The sequence below is a fragment of the Cyanistes caeruleus genome, chromosome 12 (assembly GCF_971803275.1).
Source record: "Cyanistes caeruleus chromosome 12, bCyaCae1.hap1.1, whole genome shotgun sequence".
Taxonomy (NCBI): Eukaryota; Metazoa; Chordata; class Aves; order Passeriformes; family Paridae; genus Cyanistes; species Cyanistes caeruleus.
In genome coordinates, this window is record NC_141712.1 from 17,520,839 (window position 1) to 17,539,087 (window position 18,249).

The 18,249-nt window shown below is 43.9% G+C and overlaps 1 protein-coding gene across 5 annotated transcripts in view; it reads left to right on the forward strand.

Moving 5' to 3' along the window:
• Nucleotides 1-10,397: 10,397 nt before the first annotated feature.
• The window catches only part of PLCG2 (phospholipase C gamma 2), a 60,202-nt gene continuing 52,350 nt past the window's right edge, over nt 10,398-18,249 (forward strand). The window contains exons 1-2 of one of the 5 annotated variants that reach the window (XM_086847006.1): nt 10,398-10,564; nt 10,673-10,766. The gene's annotated coding sequence lies outside the window, so the exon portion shown is untranslated. Of the gene's footprint in view, nt 10,565-10,672; nt 10,767-17,258; nt 17,453-18,249 lie in introns of those variants that run through there. The other 4 variants (XM_086847000.1, XM_086847001.1, XM_086847004.1 and 1 more) reach the window with 4 other exon arrangements.

The window sequence follows — 18,249 nt, forward strand, 5'->3', positions numbered from 1 at the left end:
CATGAGACACCTGCTAGCACAGGGCCCAGTGAAGAGTGACGGTGATGTAGGGTGGGATTTTCTAGCTGGTATTATTTGTTGGAAAGCTGGATGTTCATCCTGCTGACAGCCTCACTTGCTCAGCTTTCCTCATCCAGATGCACTGGGCTGCTTGGATGCTCAACATGAACATGCTTTTGATTTTTTGTGATTTAAGAGATAACCTTAAAAACAGTATATTTGGTAAGCTACCACTCATGGTAATAAGCAAAACCCCTATTGGATCTGATTAATGAATTTGAATGATTATGCCCAATTTAGCAAAGGACTGTGTTTGTGCTTGGTATGTTCCCAAAGCACAGGACTGAAATGTGGTACTGCCCAGGAACCCCTGTCAGGGGCGCTGAGGTTTGCCGAGGCAGTCACCAGACATGTGGTAATTGTTGCTGCCCAACTGTTTCAGTTTTCAGCACCAAATTAACTGTTGCCTAACCCTATTCACATAGCGTGCAGAAAAAGTAGGTCACTCAAGGCAGCAGGTATTGCTCGGCTTGGAAATCCACTTCTGCACGTTCACAGTTCAGCAGCTCCTCTAGAGGAAGGATCACATCTGCTGTCACCAGGCTCCTACCTGAGCTGCTGCCTCGAAAGTGCAGTGACATGTATTCCTCTCCCCAGGTTAATGTGAGGGTGATTTTCCTTCCCCAGGTGGGCTGCTCCAAGATAGGGAATGTCCCCTTCCATCTTCAGTGGCAATGATCTTCCTGTTTTAATTGAGAGCTAATAATAATCTTACCCTGCTCTCTGAATCAGGGTCTGGGTTTTCAGTCTCAGACTGGGAAATGACATCTCTGCTCAAGGGGAAGCTGGAAGGAGGATGAATTTCTCTTCCCATGCCTTGGTCTCCTGTTCCTCTGTGATGTTGCAAAAGCCAGGTGCTGCCCAGGATCAGGACAAGCCCTGCTCCCTGTGGCTGCCAAGGGCTGCTGGGCTGCATGGTGGTATTCAGGGACAGCAGGGGAGTCCCCATGGAGGCAGCCCAGGAGCTGGCTGCTGGTGGAGCAGCACTGCCCCAGAAAGCAGGACAGAACAGAGTGGCAGAAGCAGGGTGGGCTTGTTCTGTGAGCCTCTAGAGAGGAGTTCAGCATTGGATTGACAACACTGGATGTTTGTCCACAATGAGCTGCTCTTTCCCACGGTGCTCAGGCATTTTCCTCAGGGGCTTAAGGCAGTTTGCATGATCAGTTCTTGGCACCCAACCCCTAATACTTTGTGTTCTGAATCCTGCCTGCTGGGCTGGGGTTACCTGCCCTGGTCATCTGCAGGAAAGCAGACCCAGGCAGAACCTTTCTGCAGCTCGCTCACTGCATTGCCACACAGTCCCACACCCCAACAGGTTTCTCTCACCTCGTGCTCTTGCTGTATTAGGTCTCCACATTTTGTGCCTGGCTGCCAGCCTGGATGGCTGGGGCAGACCTGTGATTGCACTTGCAAACAGCAAAGGGATTCTCAGTCTCTCAGTTAAAACACATCCACTTGCAACATGGTACGGGTTGGAAGGCAGCCACTGCTCCTTCTCCCTGGGTGGAGCAAGGGGCTCTCCCCCATCCATTTGTCAAGTCAGTGTTTACAGCTGGGGTTAAGCAGTCACACAGAATTACCTGTGTAAAATACAGTGCAGGGAATGTTAGCTAAGCTTCACTTAGCTCACTGCAGATGTGTTATTTTGGGACACATTCATACTATGCAGTCCTTATTCAGACGAAACTGCAATTGACGTAATTTTTTCCATAATGTTGCTTTTATTTGAAATCATATCTATACATCTTGTACAAATCAAGCTAATAATAAGCATTTCCATGTCAAACTCTACTTATGGATTAATTTTGGAATTTAGTTTATGGACACAATTTGACTTCAGTGGGATTTATGTCCCTAAAAGGCCTGCAGCAACAGGGGACAAATGCTAGAAAGTAGCTTTTTGTCTATAATTCAACATATTTGTTTGTGGAACCCTGAACATTGTTCTAATCTTCCATCTGAAAACTGCCTTGTCACCTCTTGATTTACAGCATTTTCCTTTGCCTTGCCTCTCTACGACTTGGTATTTCTTACAAGGCAGGTATTGTCAAATCTCTTTCTTGAAACATATAATAACCACCTTTTGTATCGAACAGGCATATAAATTACTCAGCTTATATGACAGAACAGAAAATAAAGAGTTGAATATCTGGCAGAGATGCTGAAGACTGATGTTTTTATAACTTTACTGTGAAAGATTTGCCAGCAGAAAGTTACATATCAGTGAGGTAATCAACTACAATATTCCCTTTATTGCACCAAATACCAGAACAGATTATTGTAGGATATATATTTCCAGCCAAATCACTTATTGGGATGTTCAGTAGCCATCCTTGTGCATCACAGATGGGATTCAGAGCTTAAATAGACCCCAGGCAATGAAAGACACATGATCACAGGGGTTGCCTGTCAGTGTTACAGATGTATTATTCAGATCTTCTTGGGAATTTTCCCAAGATGTTTGTTTTTAAGTGGGAAATAATGCTCCTGCAAAATCACTATCTAACAGATTTTCCAATTTTCCTTCATGAAAATTACACCAGGAATGGAGCAGCTATTTCAATGCAGAATGGTCCAGAAGAAACCAAATCACAGTGCTTGGCTTGGAGCAGTTTCAAACAGCCACCCATCCTTGCCTGAGCTGCCGACAGATGTATGGGATTTATGTTTGGATGCTCTGTCCCTCCGGTTCCTGCAAACAGCCTTGGCTCATCTTCTGGCTGCAGAAGGGCATCCACCCTGGCAGCCAGCAAACACCACGTCCCTGGGCAAAGAGGTGCAAGGAAGCAGAATGTACCCTTGTAGGAAGAGGTGAAGATTTCCAGGAAGGTGAAGATTTTGACAGAGGAAAAGATTATGGGGTCGAGAGGCAGCTTAGAGAAAAGCATCTGTATCAGGCTCTCCAAGCCCTGCGTCTGACTCAGGCTGCTCGGCCCTCTTGAAGCCTCTGAACCAAGTGGCCTGTGCAAGGGTAATCAGGGCAGCCCGACACAGACACGGAACAGAATCCCAAAGCATTGTCTCACCAGCTCCGTCCTTGGTGCCTGCCTGTATCCCGAAGCAACCCTTTTCCCCAGGGGATGGTGGAATGGCCAGCCCTGCCCTGAACATCACCTGCAGCACCCGATCAATAGCGAGCAGCATTACTGTCAGCACTTTCTGCTTGATTTATCGCTGCTTGTAAACATCAGCTGACTTTGGATGGAGCCTGAGGATCAGCCTGGCTCAAATGGAAGAATAAAGAGCTAAAAGCCCTTGCTCGCCCTGTTCGCAGCTGGGATTTGGTGCACGGCTCCACCTCTTGGCGACTGCACGATAGAGCTGTGGAGGGAACGACAGCGTTTCCTTCGCTGAGTGTCACCAAATCAGACTTAGCTGAGACTCTGGAAATCACTCAGCTGCAGCTGGGATTTCGGAGTTGAGCTTTTTCTGCTAAAGGTGTGAAAGTCGCTCGCAGGCTTTGGCTGCTCTGTATCCTTTCCCCTCTCTGCATTGTAGGTGGGTGAGTATCCTGCAATCAGGTTGGAAAAGCCCTCTAAGATCCTCGAGTCCAAACATGAGCCCAGCACTGCCAAGCCCACCGCTGAACCACATCCCCAAGAGCACATCTACACATCTTATAAATCCCTCCAGGGACGGTGACTCCATAAAAAAAAAAAAAAAAAAAAAAAAAAAAAAAAAAAAAAAAGTTTCGACCTCGAGAGAGCCTTATTTATCGTCTGATTCCCGGTCCAGGTTCCTGCCGGGCCCCGCATGCCGCGGGATGTCCCGCAGGGCCAGGGTGGCCGGGACAGCCGCTGTCCCCGCAGAGCCCGGCTCCCGTTCCGCAATCTCTGCTGCCCTCGCACGGCACGGCCAGGAAGGGAAACCAGCCGGGTTTGGGCACGTTCGGCTTCGGGCAGGACATGTGCCATCAGTGGCCACCACTGCGGGATCGAGGGCAGTTTGGCAAGTGCTGATGGACATGACCCTTTCGGCGGTAATAACACTGAAAATTGATCGCCGCTGGACTTTGTCACATTCAAGGCTGTGTTCAATAATAAATCTGAGCTTCTCTAGGAACGGGCTTGCAATACAGACCTAACAAGCCAACCTATCAATCTGCATGTGTCCAGGCAGGGAGTCCTTGTCTCTCTTTGGTAAGTGGTTTTTTTTCCCCTGTATAATGTCATTTTGTTCCTCACTAATGCTCTCCATCCAAGGTTATCAGGAAGCTAATCAGATAGACTTCCCAAGAACAAATCATTACCTAGCAAAATATTACTCATCCTGAAGACCAAACACAGCCTCGAGCCCTGCCTTGAATAGGTATTAAAGAAGGCTGTTCCAACCTGATGGTAAGAAAAAAAATTTCTTTTGCATTAGGGCCTTTTTACTGCTGTTACTAGTAATCACTGTATTTTATAAAAGTATCAAATTACAGCTGTAGCTGTTATGAAAGTCCGAATAGACTCCACTTCTCAGCTATGAGAAACTCTGGTGCTCTGAGTTTCTCATACTCAATACCATTTCTAGCTATAAATCTGTAGACCATTGCTTTCATTTTATTTAAGCCTGATTTTACTACAAGGCTGTTGTTACTGCTCACTCCCCGTGGGTAATTCCCATGGTGGTATCTGTGTGTGGTGCACACCTGTGTGCTCTGGTGGCAGTTACCAAACCCCAAGCAAGCTCTTGGTACGAGGGGCAGTACAGCACTCAAAGGACTAAAGGTGCTGTCCCGTGGGATGTGTGCCACATGCAAATATGGGTCACATGTGTGAGAGCAGATTTGAGAAAATAAGCTGCTAAACTGGCCTGTCTCTGGGAGAAAGTCAGGCTGGCAGACTGAAACGGCTGAGCTAACAGCTAAACTGATCTTTAATCCATCTTTGCTGTAAACTATCTAAAAAGAGATTACTAGGCAGTAAGTAGCCTGCGTGGATGAGGTAAATTGTAAAACCTGAGACAAATCATTTGGAAACTGGGAAAGTCATAATTTTGAAACGTCAAAACTACTGGAATTGTATGATTGTATCCAGCGCAAGGCATGTAGCTGTTGGTTTGTGACTTTGCTGATGCACTTAGGTTAATTGCTCACTTATGAGTCTGCTTTGAAAGACACCAGATGAAAAGAGCCAGTGGGTGTGTAGCATGAAGAGACGCTTAGGAGCCAAGCCAGAAACTTGTACAATTCCACTGAGCAACAGTTCTAAATGAATCCTGAGCAGAAAGTCTGCTAATACTGGATGTAGGCAGTGAGTGGCATTGTGGTATCACAGAAGAAGCAGCAGAGCAACAAACTAAGAGGATTAGACACAGCAAAGGGACAGATAAGAGGCTGAGGAGGGAATTCTCAGGATGGGGATCCTACCTGTGTTTAGTGCTCTGTTCATATACCCACAAATAAGTTTTTTACACTGCAGCTTATGGAAATTAGTACCATTGAGCAGTGAACCTTATGCTGCTCCTTCATGTCTGCCCTGCAGCTCCCAGGGATAAGGAAAGCAGGCATCTCTCCTCTCTCCCTGTGGACTGATGTGCCTCCTGCATGGCTTGTAGAAATGTACTGCACAAGCAACAGATCTTAGTGACAGAAACAACCTGGTATGTTTGGACTCACTGAACCATCACTAGTTTGTCATTAAAAGGGAGGATGACATAAATGGTCCTAGAAGAATGCGCACAAATCCTGCTATGAATAAAAAAGCAAGTGCCAGAGTAGCGTGGATGGTATTTTAATGTCCCAGGAAAGGAGAATTTTAGGAATCTGAAACATGCAAAGAAGCTTGCTGGTGTTCCTGGGTCACTAGGTTGAAACCACAGCCAGGCGCTCCTGGGAAGTTTGCTGAGGGCTTCAGGCAGGAGGAGTGGAATTGGAACTGCAGCAAGTTTCCTGACTGGGACTCAGAGTCCACACACCACAGCCTTCCAGCCTGAGGAAGTGTAGTAGAAGGGACATAGAAATGTAGTATGACATATATAAATTGGAATATTTCTTTGGCAGTTTCCTCCCGTGTTATATTCTCAGTGGCAGCACCTCTAAGTCATAAATTCTATTATCTGTAAGTATAGGATAGGGCCAGTATTGTTTTAAAATTCAGTTTATCATGCTAATTCCAAACCTCAGTGCTGTAATACAGACTTCTTTTTATTACATAATCCTTTGCCTTTGGGAAAAGAGTATGGAAGGTGTTAAAGTTGCCATCAATAACTGCTGCTTTAAAATATATTTCTTTTTTACCAGCATGATTGTATCATATGGTAGCTGAAAAAATAGAGGCAAATAAATATGATTATCATATTGGCCTCAGAATTATAAATTGTTTTTTTCCAGTGCTACACTCATGCAGATTTAGTTTTTAAGTATAGCAAGATAACTTTTGATAGCACAGATTCCATCTGGAGTAAAACAATAGCAATGTTGGTCGTAATGACAGCACTGAATTGGTGGTGGAACCTTGTTGATAGTGTACCACAAACGCTGCCTCTTGTATTCCTGACCCAAAATCTCAGCAAAGTGAAGCGTCCTCTTCTCCATTTTGCAGCTGGGGAAGGTGAGGCACAGAGTGAGTTGCCCGAAGTCCTCAAGTAGCAGTTGCAGGGTTGGGGAGATCAGAGTGCAGCTGCCATCCCAGCAGGAAGGGCGTCCTGCCATGCAAATCCTGGGCTGTGCAGACCAGCTGCTCCCATGCAGGGACTCTGGTGAGGGATTGGGAAGCTCCCATTGCAATGAGGTGTTCTGATCCCTTGAAAAAGGCTCGGTCTTTTGGAGTGCTGCTGCTTTTGGGATGCCTGTGCAGTGCTTTCTGCAGAAAGCTGTCCCTGTCCCCTTTGCGACATCAGCCTCCACCGTATTTGCAGTCCAAACAACCTGAGGGCAAATAAGGAAGGAAAACAAACAGCCAGCTGCTTTCCATTGAGTTCACGGGTTTCTCCTGGATATTTTACAAGAGTTTTGTTTAGCCCAACTCTGGCTTCCACCCTCAGTGATGTGAAGAAGCAAAGGAGCCATGACCGCTCTCATGCGAGTGGCCCAGCCGTGGTGACACAGCAGCAGCAGCTCAGGTGCTGGGGTTTGAGATGTGACCTGCTGCTACAAAACCACAGCACAGCCTCACTGATGTCCTTTAGTTTATTATTCTGCTCTTTGTTCTCAAGGGCCTGCAACAAACCCCACAGAAGTAAAGAGGATCTGTTTTCTGTGTTTGGGATTTTAGGGTATTTTTTTGAACAAATTGTTGCAAATCAGCTGCTAAAAATGTGTATGTAATTTCTTTAAAAATGCATTTCCTGTAAAATCAGCTGGGATTGTCACTCTCCCTGGCCTCTCTTCTCCCCTGCAGTAACCCAGCATTTTGGTACAAGAACCCTATGGCCATTTCTTCCTCGTTTTTTCTCAACTGAAACATATCCAGAAGGACTGCTGGTTTCCTTCAGTCAGAGGGAAGGCTAATTAAAAAACCTCTTTATTATGCCGGTAGGACCAGCCTATCCCTCAAACATTCATCTTTCCTTTAAACAGTAAGAATGAAAAGGAGGTAGTGTTAAACCAGCATGGTGCAGGGACTCCACACACAGGAGCAACTGCAGCTTTTTTTCTCTTCAGCTGATCCAAATTTTTCTGCAGAGCCTGATTTTTGATAGAGTGATTAAAAAACATTTTTGAACAAGCCTCAGAAGGCAGCAAATTTGTTCTCAGCACACACATAAATAACACCATGATGTCTGAAGGTCTAAAAAATATCTGTAAAACATATGTCAGCAATAAATAGCATTTCCAAGGCAGCTCTGCTCTCAACTTTTCTGCTTGAATATTTCAACAGAAATTATTAGTGTGGATTTTATTTTAATCATCATGGAGGTTTTCAAAAAGCTCCTGCTTGGTGATTCTTTTCCTCTTTGCAAAATGCCTTTTTTTCTTTAAGTGAATCATTGACAAATTTCTTACTCCATTTTCTTTTTTTTTTTTTTGTCACATCAACTGAGATATATCTTAATGCATTTTAAGTTGTTCGTAGGTGTCTTGGCACAACAGATTTTTCCTTTTCTCTCTGACAACACAAGAATCAGTTGTTTGCTGGCTGGTTGGATTTTTCATTAACGAATTTCAAAACACACAGTGCTTGGCTTAATTACAGAGTCTCTATTTTCAGCTTCCTCATCTGAGGTAGATGTAACAGTGTAACATGCAGATTGAATTCCAGGTATTTCAGCCAATTATGCTGTTCAAGGACAACTCTTGTGAGCTTCTGAGTGGTTCTGTTGCATTAATTTTCCATACCTATTCACAGCAGTAAAGATTATCAGCTTGTTTACTGCTAAGTAACAACCATGAAAGGCCAAATTAAAATCAGTTTTGTAACATAAAGAGGTATATCTCCAGCTGATCTTCTCTTTTCCATTACTTGCAATATTCACGGTGTTAGTTTTGTATTTGTGTTTTCAGATTTCTTTCTTATCTATGTGGGCCGAGCTGGGGCAGAGATAGCAAGAGGCAGACGAGGCCTTTTTCCACAGTAAGTGCTGGATGAAGATGTGTGTGAAACTTCAGCTTGAAACCAATTATGCCTCAGCTCTTCACCTGTGGGAATAGAATTAATAATCTCTCATTGTCTTCCTGTCCTCCTTTTGTTATTACCTGCAATCCAAAGGAGCGCTGGTTTTAGCTATTTAGCATTTCTGTAATAACTGCAGCCACAGATGCAAAGTATTCCACTTAAAGTGACATTCTTCAGAGCGAAACATGATGTTGATACCTCAGTACCTCAGCTAGCTCTAGGTGAGCTCAAAGTTTGAATTTTTTAGCAAAAAAAACAGTTTTCTTGTACGCTTTTTCTCTCTGAGAGAACCACAAAAGAAAAATGCCTTTTAAATTCTCAGCCCCACACTTCCTGACTGACCCAATATGAACCACTGCTGCTCTGCACACATTATTTCCTCTCTTTGAAAAAAATAAAGAAATAGCCACAGTCTGACAATACCTTGCATTTCTATTGACCTTATCTCTCATCTTTTGGGGGTAGCAAGCTGCTCCTCACAAGAAGGGAGCTAAAAGCAGAGCAGGGCAGAGGCGGACATGGGGCTGGAGACATTGCCTTCTCCAGCCCCATCCTTTCTGATCGTACTGACTGATCTCCTCCCTGACATCAAAGCACCTCACTGGTATCCACTGGTAGTCAGAGGCTGGAAACACTTTGTTATATTCTTTCTGTAGTATCAAGGATGTTCTTCTGCTGCCTTTTTTGTCTGGCATTTTTATTATCAAAACCCCTCCTTGCCACAGCGCTGTTGCTATTGCACTGCCCGGTGCTAAAGCCTGGCTGTTGTCACGCTACAAAAATCATCAAGAAACAACTTCAGCTCTTGTCTTTGCTGTGTAACTGAGGCTTTCCTGCCACAGCAGTGGCCAAGGTCTTCTCAGCCCGCTGAAGATGTCTGTCATCACGTCAGCAGCTCGGTGTGTTCCCTCCATCTGTGCTGCCAGACCAGGGGAAAGCTGCTGACTGGCACTTACTGGGAGCAGGATTTTCTTCCTTTTCCCTACAGGTCCTATAAGGAACCTCTTCTCCAGTTGTATTTCTGCATGGCTTTTAATTTTTAGTTTTCTGTGTTTTCTTTTTCATCAGTGTCACATTTTGTTTTGTTTTCATAAAATATCTCAAAAAATGAACTCTGTTTTGCCATATTCAAACTCTGTTTTGATATATTTGTATTGCATTTCAATCTGTTAAAGTAATATTTATTTCTAAATAGATTTATCTACAGATCTAATTATAAATTCTGATTATTATTTGCATATAAATCAATTGAAAACTGGTGTAATTCAGCTTCAATATATTCACTATTTTTAAAATAAAAAAATGAGTGCCAAGTATCAGTTGTTAACAAAATGAATATTCTCTAATCTATTTCCCTCCAGGGTAACAAACCAGGTGTTCTTTTCTGGTCTAACTTTTAAATTCTAGGTTCCATGCTTAAATCATTTTCACCTGACAGAACATGAGCTGAATGTTTGCACAGAAATGATAAATGTCACAAAACAGATGTGATTTTTTTTTAATTCTCAGGTTTTGATTTTTTTTCTTCATAAGGATTAAAGATATCTGATGTGTTCCTAGAAGCCCAATGAGCAGAGTTCCTGAGACTCTTAGTGTTTGTAAAAAATAGTAAATTATAAACCCCCTGGATGCAGAAAAAACTTATGAATGAAAGGGCATCTGAAAAGTTTAGAAACCAGAAGGCAAAGAATTAAAAATTTGCCTAAGACAACCAAAAGCTGTTAGAATTGATGATCTCAGGTGGAGCCATCATTAACACATAGCCAGGTTATTAACACATGGTGTGAGTGTGAAAAAGGCTCAGTGCTACAAGAGGAGAGAGTCCTGCTGGCTGGAAGGGACATATTTCAGAATTGGTGTTCCACTTTTTTCTCAGAACAACTTTTTTTGTTTAATTTTTTTTCCCCCTTCCAGCAGCAGCCATAACAAAATCCGTCCATGTGAAGAAGTGAGTGTCATCAAAGGTGACTTTTTTTCTTTTAAATTTTAAATTAGCTAAAGGCCCAGGCTGTTGAAAACTTGATTAGAGATTTTGTATGCTTAAGGGGTCTTAACAGTGTGCTTTTACCCAGGTGGAGTCAGAGTACAAAGAGGAAGGAACCTCCATTTGACACTGCCTGACTAATCTCAGCAGTGTATCACTCATTATTCTGCACAGGATTAAAGGTAAGCTCTGTATTGCTGCCTTTGAGGCTCAGCAGGGCAGTTATCCTTTGCAAAAATGGGGTTAAATAATTCCCCATGTGAGACAGAAAGGTTCTGGAGAGAACACAGTTGGGTTTAAATTACCTGGCAGAGCATTCAGTGTTCCAGCCTTTGTCTTCTCTCCTGCAACATACTCTGTAGCTTAGCTCCAAGATAAAAGGACTTTCTTAATAATAAAGGAAATTTAAAAAACATCTTTTTCGAAAGAGGGGGTGGTATTTGAAAACTACTAGTCCAGTCTAATAAGGAAAGAGGAAACAATTTTTGTGCGTGTGACATTTTTATGATCATTACAAGCACACACAAGTCCTCAGCTGATGCTCAGCTGAAGTTAAGCAAGATATTTTTAATCGGAGATCAGGCCAAAAAAGCACTTGTAAATTCACATTTCTATGTTCTTTATTCTAGACATTGTCTCCTGTTAAATGAGGAGCATGTTAAATTTTCCATGGAAAGAAAGTTGGTTGTTTTTTGTTGTTTTTTTCTCTGTAGAGTTCAAATCTTCTGTTTATTTTTAAATCATCTCATAGAGTGTCTAAGTTCAGATATTCAGTCAAATGTTAGTGATTTAGAGGTGTTGTAGTTAGTGTTTACAAACATATTGTGTAGTTTCTGAATTTTGCACAAATATAATCTGTTTGGAGATGTGAAAGGATTTTTTTAATGTGATAAGTGAAATAATAGGATTCTACCTATATTCATTTTTATACACACACACACACACACACACACACACACACACACACACACACACACACACATGTATTTGAGATCAGCAGCCATGAGGAGTTGTTGATACCTGCCTGCATTTCTGAAAAATTGTCCTTTGCTCTTCTAAACCGAGGCTCTTCTGAAGTTACAAAGGTAAGTTTTCTCTTCAGGATACTCAGAAGTCTCTTACTACAGATCATGGCTGTAGATCACCCCACACCAGCTCCTACCTTGATCTGCTGGTACACAGGATCTCTAACACTGCATGTTGAAAAGATACTTATCACAAAAAGTAGAACAGAAGGTTTTGACCCTTTAACATGACTCACTCAGTTATGACTACAGTGCAGAAAGATAACAGCAGTTGCAAGAGCGATTTGCATTCTATACAAATATGCTGATCCTGGAGATATAACCAGATGGATGCTTTTCCAAGGCATCTGGAAGGCGTGTCCCTGTCGAGTATCTCTCATTCTATCTCTATTCAGAAATTATCATTCAAGGATATCATTAATTTTTCAATCATATTTTGATTTTAGTGAGATTTTGACATGTGTTTTTACATGACTACATGCTTATCTGCATTAGGACCAGCGTGCTCTCGCCATCCCCAGAGAATTCTTTCGCTTTGATGAACTAAAGGCTTTTCTAAACTTTTCTGATGTAGCATGTGTCAGATTAAAGCTGATCTATGCATGAGTGAGCACACATGCAAGGAACTTCTCCTCCCTTCCTGTGTGCCCTGAGGGAAGGCCTTGCACAATAATAAATCCCTGCAATCAGCCACCTAGAAAGTAGAGAAAGACCTGGGCTATCTCTGTTTTATGATCCCAGAAAAGCTTCCACCAGCAGTAGCAAAATCAGTGTTAAGAAGAGCTCAGTAGAATGGGAGGAAAAGGGAAAATGATCATGGAGAGAAGCCTTGGTGTGTGTTCTTCTCACACTGAGCCCCCTGGGGCTCCATGGGATTGAGCTTAGGCTGAAGGCTGAGCTCATCCCCACTCATTGTGCCCAGCCTGCCTGAAGATCCCTTTCCTAAACCTCTCTGCAGGCTTACAGGGATAATGAGTGAGAGCAGGAGGCTAAAGCAGATGGTAACAGAGCCTTTTCTCTCCTCAGCTCACCCGTGGTGCTACTCTGTAGTGGGAAAGAAACGAAAAGCTGAAAGTTGCCTAGGGGGGAGAGCTGGACTGTTTTTTGCTGAGTTGCAACTCACTTCGTTTGAAACGATGCTTTTCAAATGCTGTTTTTTCCAGTCCTTCCCACTCAAAGTAACATTATTTTTATGAAAGATTTTTATATAATTGGCTTAAAAAGCATGGGAGAAAATTTTCCTCTGGTTCCCTGCAGAATTTTCTGCATTTTTGCTTTTCTGCTGAGGCCTTGTAACATTGGTATCAATGCACTGTTGATAGTACTGGTAATGATCTGCTGGCGTTTTATCACTGTGGATGTAGTAAATGTAATATTTAACTCTTCATCTGAGGGTGGGATTGCAGGCCCTTTAAACACACCGATGTTTTCTGTGGTCAAAGCTGGCTCAAGATGCTGAGTAAATAACTTTTTAGTGTGTGTCTAAAAAAATGCACTTTTATACTTATTTCAAATATTTTCACATGTATTTTTAAAGGGTTTTTATCGAGCATCCCAAACCACACAGCAGAGTTTTCACTCAAGTGAAACTTTTGAAAATACAGTTCTGATAAATGAAAAGGTTTCTTCTGGCACAGTGAGCTTTGCTATAAGGAAATGCCATTCCAAAGTCAGGACATTAGGATAAAACCTGGAAGCAATGTTCTGCCCAAGGCATGTAACTGCTGTGAGATCTTTGGCAAACTTCCTCACCTTTTAGGCCTGATGCCTTTGAAAATGTGATATAATGATTGCCATTATTTTTGACATCTACAAATGCAAATTATTACAGAAATTGTAAGGGACAGCACAGGATTTTGTGTATGAAGCCAGTGGGCAGTAACTCCTCATAAGATTTTTTTAAATGCAGATCTTGCAAATACCATGAGACAGGGTGAATGAACTGAGGAGCAGCTCAGTTTGAGGACTCAGACAAGCATTTCAGCAGGCAACAGTCCAGACACTTACAAGTACCACCTCCCTTCCTTCATGTCAGCTTTTCTGCTAGTGACCTTAGTAGTTTACTTTAAGTCAATATTTACTTTAAATATTATGATTAAGTGACAATAATTTACCAAGATTAAAATGCAACTCTGATAAGAATGGAGCCAAATATACACTAGAACACTTCCTACAAGAGATTCTCTTCAAGGAGCCTGAGCTCTGTTATGCTGAGAAGATGTGCTGGGGGTGTTGGACATGTCACACTCTGTGATGGTGATGAAGGTCTCCTGTAAAATTCATTACTTGAATTGTGCTGCGACAGCTGGACATTGCTCTCAAAGGTCAGCTTCATGCTTCAAAGGCCCTTTGAGCACTAAAGATGATCACTAACATCAGATTGAGGCTTCCCAGAGTAGCTGAAGCTATTGCCATGAGGAGCTGGGCTGGCACAGGACTGCTCTGCCACTGACAACAGTCACTGGGAGGGACATCCTTCCCCTCTTCCCTCCAGACTGCAGCAGCTGTTGCTACCTCAACTCTAAGTATGTTAAAACTCAAAAAAGTATGCCAGTTCTCTTGACAGCTTTAAAATCAGCTCAAGTCCTGCAGATGAAAAGTCCATAAAGGCAAACCTTGAAAATTAAGTTTTCTTTATGAAACATCTGGTTATAAGTTTTGCATCTCTAACCAGAAAATGTAGCTGAGCTAACATATGTCCTGCTAAGGAGTGCAGGTACTGTGGTGGTTAGTAAATCCTTTGGCTAGAAAATGTCTGTGACATTCTCTAAAATATTTGTTCCTCCTGCCTAATCACTCTTTAACATTTTTTACAATTGATGGGGCAAAGATTTTCAACTTCTGTCTTCTGCACAGAAGCTGTTCTTCCATTGTAGCTCCTGTGAGGAAGAGGTACCAGTTTTGTGGCCATTATTTATTATATCCATGAGGCTGCCTAGCCAGTCCTGTGCTTCTCTTTCATGCCTTGCTTTATTCTCCAGGGGAAGCAATCAACACTTCATTACCAAGTATAAAACAAGGTTGAACTTTTCAATGCTGTAATTAAGAGAGTGTCAGTGTGAGCACTATAAATTCCCTTTCTGAGGGATTTATGACCAAAATGTAAAACTATACTCCTAGATGAAAAACTCACTTTTCAGATCTTATCATATAAATTGTGATATTTTAACAATTCAAGAAGTCTTTAAAAATTATAAGAAGGATGTTAAACTGAAAAGAAAAAAGAATGAAGGAAGGAAGATTTTATTCTAGTGTCTAACCTTTTTTTTAAACACACAGGCTTTGCTGGGGCAGATTCTTCAACTCAGAGAACTAATTTTCCCACACCTCTCCTCAACATATATCTACAGGCTTTCTTTCTACAAAAAAGGACTGGAGATGTCACCTGACAGTGACATCTGTGACTATGAGATCCATAATCCTTACAGGAGATTATGTTGTCTGCCTGGAAGCTCTCACTTTTGAGGTTTGGTTGTTGGATGGCAGAGCTGCTGATTCTGATAATAACTCAAATCTGTTGGGATTGTGAGGAAGACAGAGTACTCTTATTTCAGGTCTAGTGAATGTGCTGAGTAACAACTGGTGTTTCTAAGAGTTACTCTTTCATTGGTTTGGTTTTAAGGATTGCTTACTCCATCTGAGATTTTGCTACATCCAGCAATTTTCAGGATTCATTGTTATCATCCCCACTGGAGCTACGACTCTCTCCAACATATGCATTTTCTCTGGCTATATAATGACTCTTTGGCTTTAAGAGCATTTCATCAGGTAAGTCTAAGGTCATGCAAGAAATGTTGGGAACGGGTAGGTTTTATTTGTCCTTCCAAAGCACCAATGAGGCACAAACACAAGTAGGTCTAGAGCAAAGATTTCTTTTCAGCAGTGTTTTAACTACTGCAGCACAGCTCCAAATACCATAAAGATGAGCAGCTCTGTGCCTGTGTGGCTTCTGAGTTGTTCAAGTGTGGTTCCTGTGCTGAAGCTGTGCCATATGACTGCTGAGGAGACTATTGGTACCTGGCCAAGTGAAGCAGAACCAGGAGAAGCTGCTGGGGCTGGTATTTGCTGGAACTTGGATTCACTGTCAACTGACTTGGATGACTCCTGGATCTGACAGCTGACATTAAGTGAATACTGCCATCTCCTGCTTGTAAAATGCCCAGGATCACCTGCACCCTTCAGCTCTCCGTGGCGTGAATGGATGTTTGGGTATTAGCTTCTGCAGCTGGGGAAATTGGCTGCTTGGTTCTTGCTTTTGGCACTGTTCACATAATTTCAAAAGCAGTTTCAACATGAAACATTGAAGACTTTAAAGAAGAAGACCTAAAAATAATGTATGGTAGAGATACCATGGTGTGATAAATAAACATTCTACTATTCTCATTCATTTACTACCATGGCTCCTGTTAGATGTTCTGTGAATTTGTAACTGAGTCACATGTTATAAAGGGAGAAACTTTTCCTAGGTTAGATATCTGGAAAAATGTGAAAAGTCTTCACAAAACAGCAAACTTTGATAAGATTGCAATGGTCATCTTTTTGTTTTGCATTTTAAATGAACCACACCTTTCCCAGGTATAGGGTTTCAGGCTTTTCTTCCTTTTGCGGTGGTATGTTTTGAATGTGTTCTTCAGTTCTTTTCTGATAGGTCAAACTGATTTGAAACCCTTTGATACTTTTGACCTTGATAATGTCTTGTTAGTTTGCCTTTGGGAAGAGTTTCCCAAATTGCTCCTACAGAAGACCTGGACACAATTGACATTTTTGTCTCCTGTGTAGCTAGGGAGTATCTTTGGTGGCATTGGTGGTGCAGAACCCCATTGCAGGTATAAATTTGTTTCAGTATTTTCTGCACCTATAGGGTGAAAGTCACTTAATGTTTGTTCAACCATCTATATTGCTGACTGAAATTATGGAAAACTATTTTTCCTCTCAATAGAGTAGATTACTCTGTTAAAAGATGTGTGCTTTTCACTCCCTTGTGCCAACCACCAGTGTTGGAAGGAGAGGAGATAATTCTTTATCTCCCTTTGGGAATCAGCATTTGGAATACAGGACCTGCCCTTGTAACACGGCACAGCCCTTGCAGAAATGGCCAAAATCTTCCCTGCAAATGCTGTGGCACCCCTAGCTTTGGTTTCTGGGCACTTGTTTTGGTATCTGCTGAACTGGCATGACTTGTTCCCTGTGATGACCTTGCCATCCTGCCTATGGGTGTAGGAATTTTCCCTAGATTTATCAAATTGGTCTGGGGCAAGACTGATACATCAAGTTGAACGTCTGTACCAGGGCTTGACCTGCAAGCAGGATATCATCCTACCACAATTCTTCGGAATCCCAATCTGGGAAACACTTTCAGCATTGCCACTCCTAAACTGCGATACAATTGCAGCAGATCACTTGGAGTCAGCTTTAACTTGACAAGGTAACGCCAGCGACACTGTACAGCCTTTTCCTAAGGCTCACCCACCCTCCCCAGACGAGCAGAACATCAGCTCCGAGCGGCGGGACAGCCGGCCCTGGCACAGGGGACACCGCGCCTCAGGGGGCGGCTGTGGGCACGGGGCCCTGCGGGGACAGCGCAGCCCCGGGGCTCGGAATGCCGAGGAGTCCCGGTCCCGCTCCGGCGCTGCGGGGGCGCGGCAGGCCAGGCCCGGTGTCCCGGGGCTGAGGGGTGGCCGCGGGGTCAGGTGGCACCGCCCCTTCCCGGTGACGGCAGAAGCAGAGCCCCGAGAGGCGCCGCGGGAGCAGCGGCAGCGGCAGCCCCGGCACTGCCCCGCCGCCGCCCGGAGCCGCCGCCCGGAGCCGCCGCGCAGGTGAGGGCGGCCCGGCAGCAGCAGCAGGTGCCGCGGGGCTGGGGCGGGGCGGCGAGTCCGGTGTGAGGGGGGCTTGGGGAGGGCAGGCGGGGGATGCGCGGGGTCGGGGGTCGGGCCGGGGGGCAGCGAAGGGTGAGGGGCCGTCGTGCCAGGGGGCCGCGAGCACTTGGGCTGGAGGGGATGAAGGAGTCCAGGGGTTCCCTGAGGTGACCCTGCCACACCGCACCTTGTGTCCGGCCGGGCCCAGCCGCAGCCCAGCCTGACGGAGAAGAAGGAAGGAAACCTTGGCAGTGTGGCAGTGCCTGACAGCGCCATGGCCCTGCCCGGGCTGAGGGCCCTGCCTGCCTGGGGCAGGTGGGCACCGTCTTGCCGTGGTTCCGCTCCCCTGCTCTCCCCGCCCGGCCCAGACTCTGCGGGCAGCAGCTGCATCGCAAGGGCCGTGCATCAGTTGTTATTCATTATTAGTGCTGTGGTACTGCCCTGGTGTCACTGGTGGGTATCCATCTGGTGAGGTGATGTCCTAAATCCAAAGGCACAGCTCAGGGCAGAGGATGGAACAAACCTTTTGCAATGCCCAGAGCACATGGAAAAATTTAGAAATTGGCTGGTGGCAAACTTTGGACTGCACTTCTTGATTAACTTTCTGTGTCTGGAAAGCACCTGCTGTGTCATATGAGTGAAATTATAACAGACTATGGATTCATCAGTGGTTATCTGAGGTATTCTTCACTAGCTGATACATTTATAACTTTCTAGTTTTTCCTCTCTGTGTTATCATGAAGAGAGTTACAAGCTGTACACTGATGTTCTGCTAAGAAGGGTTT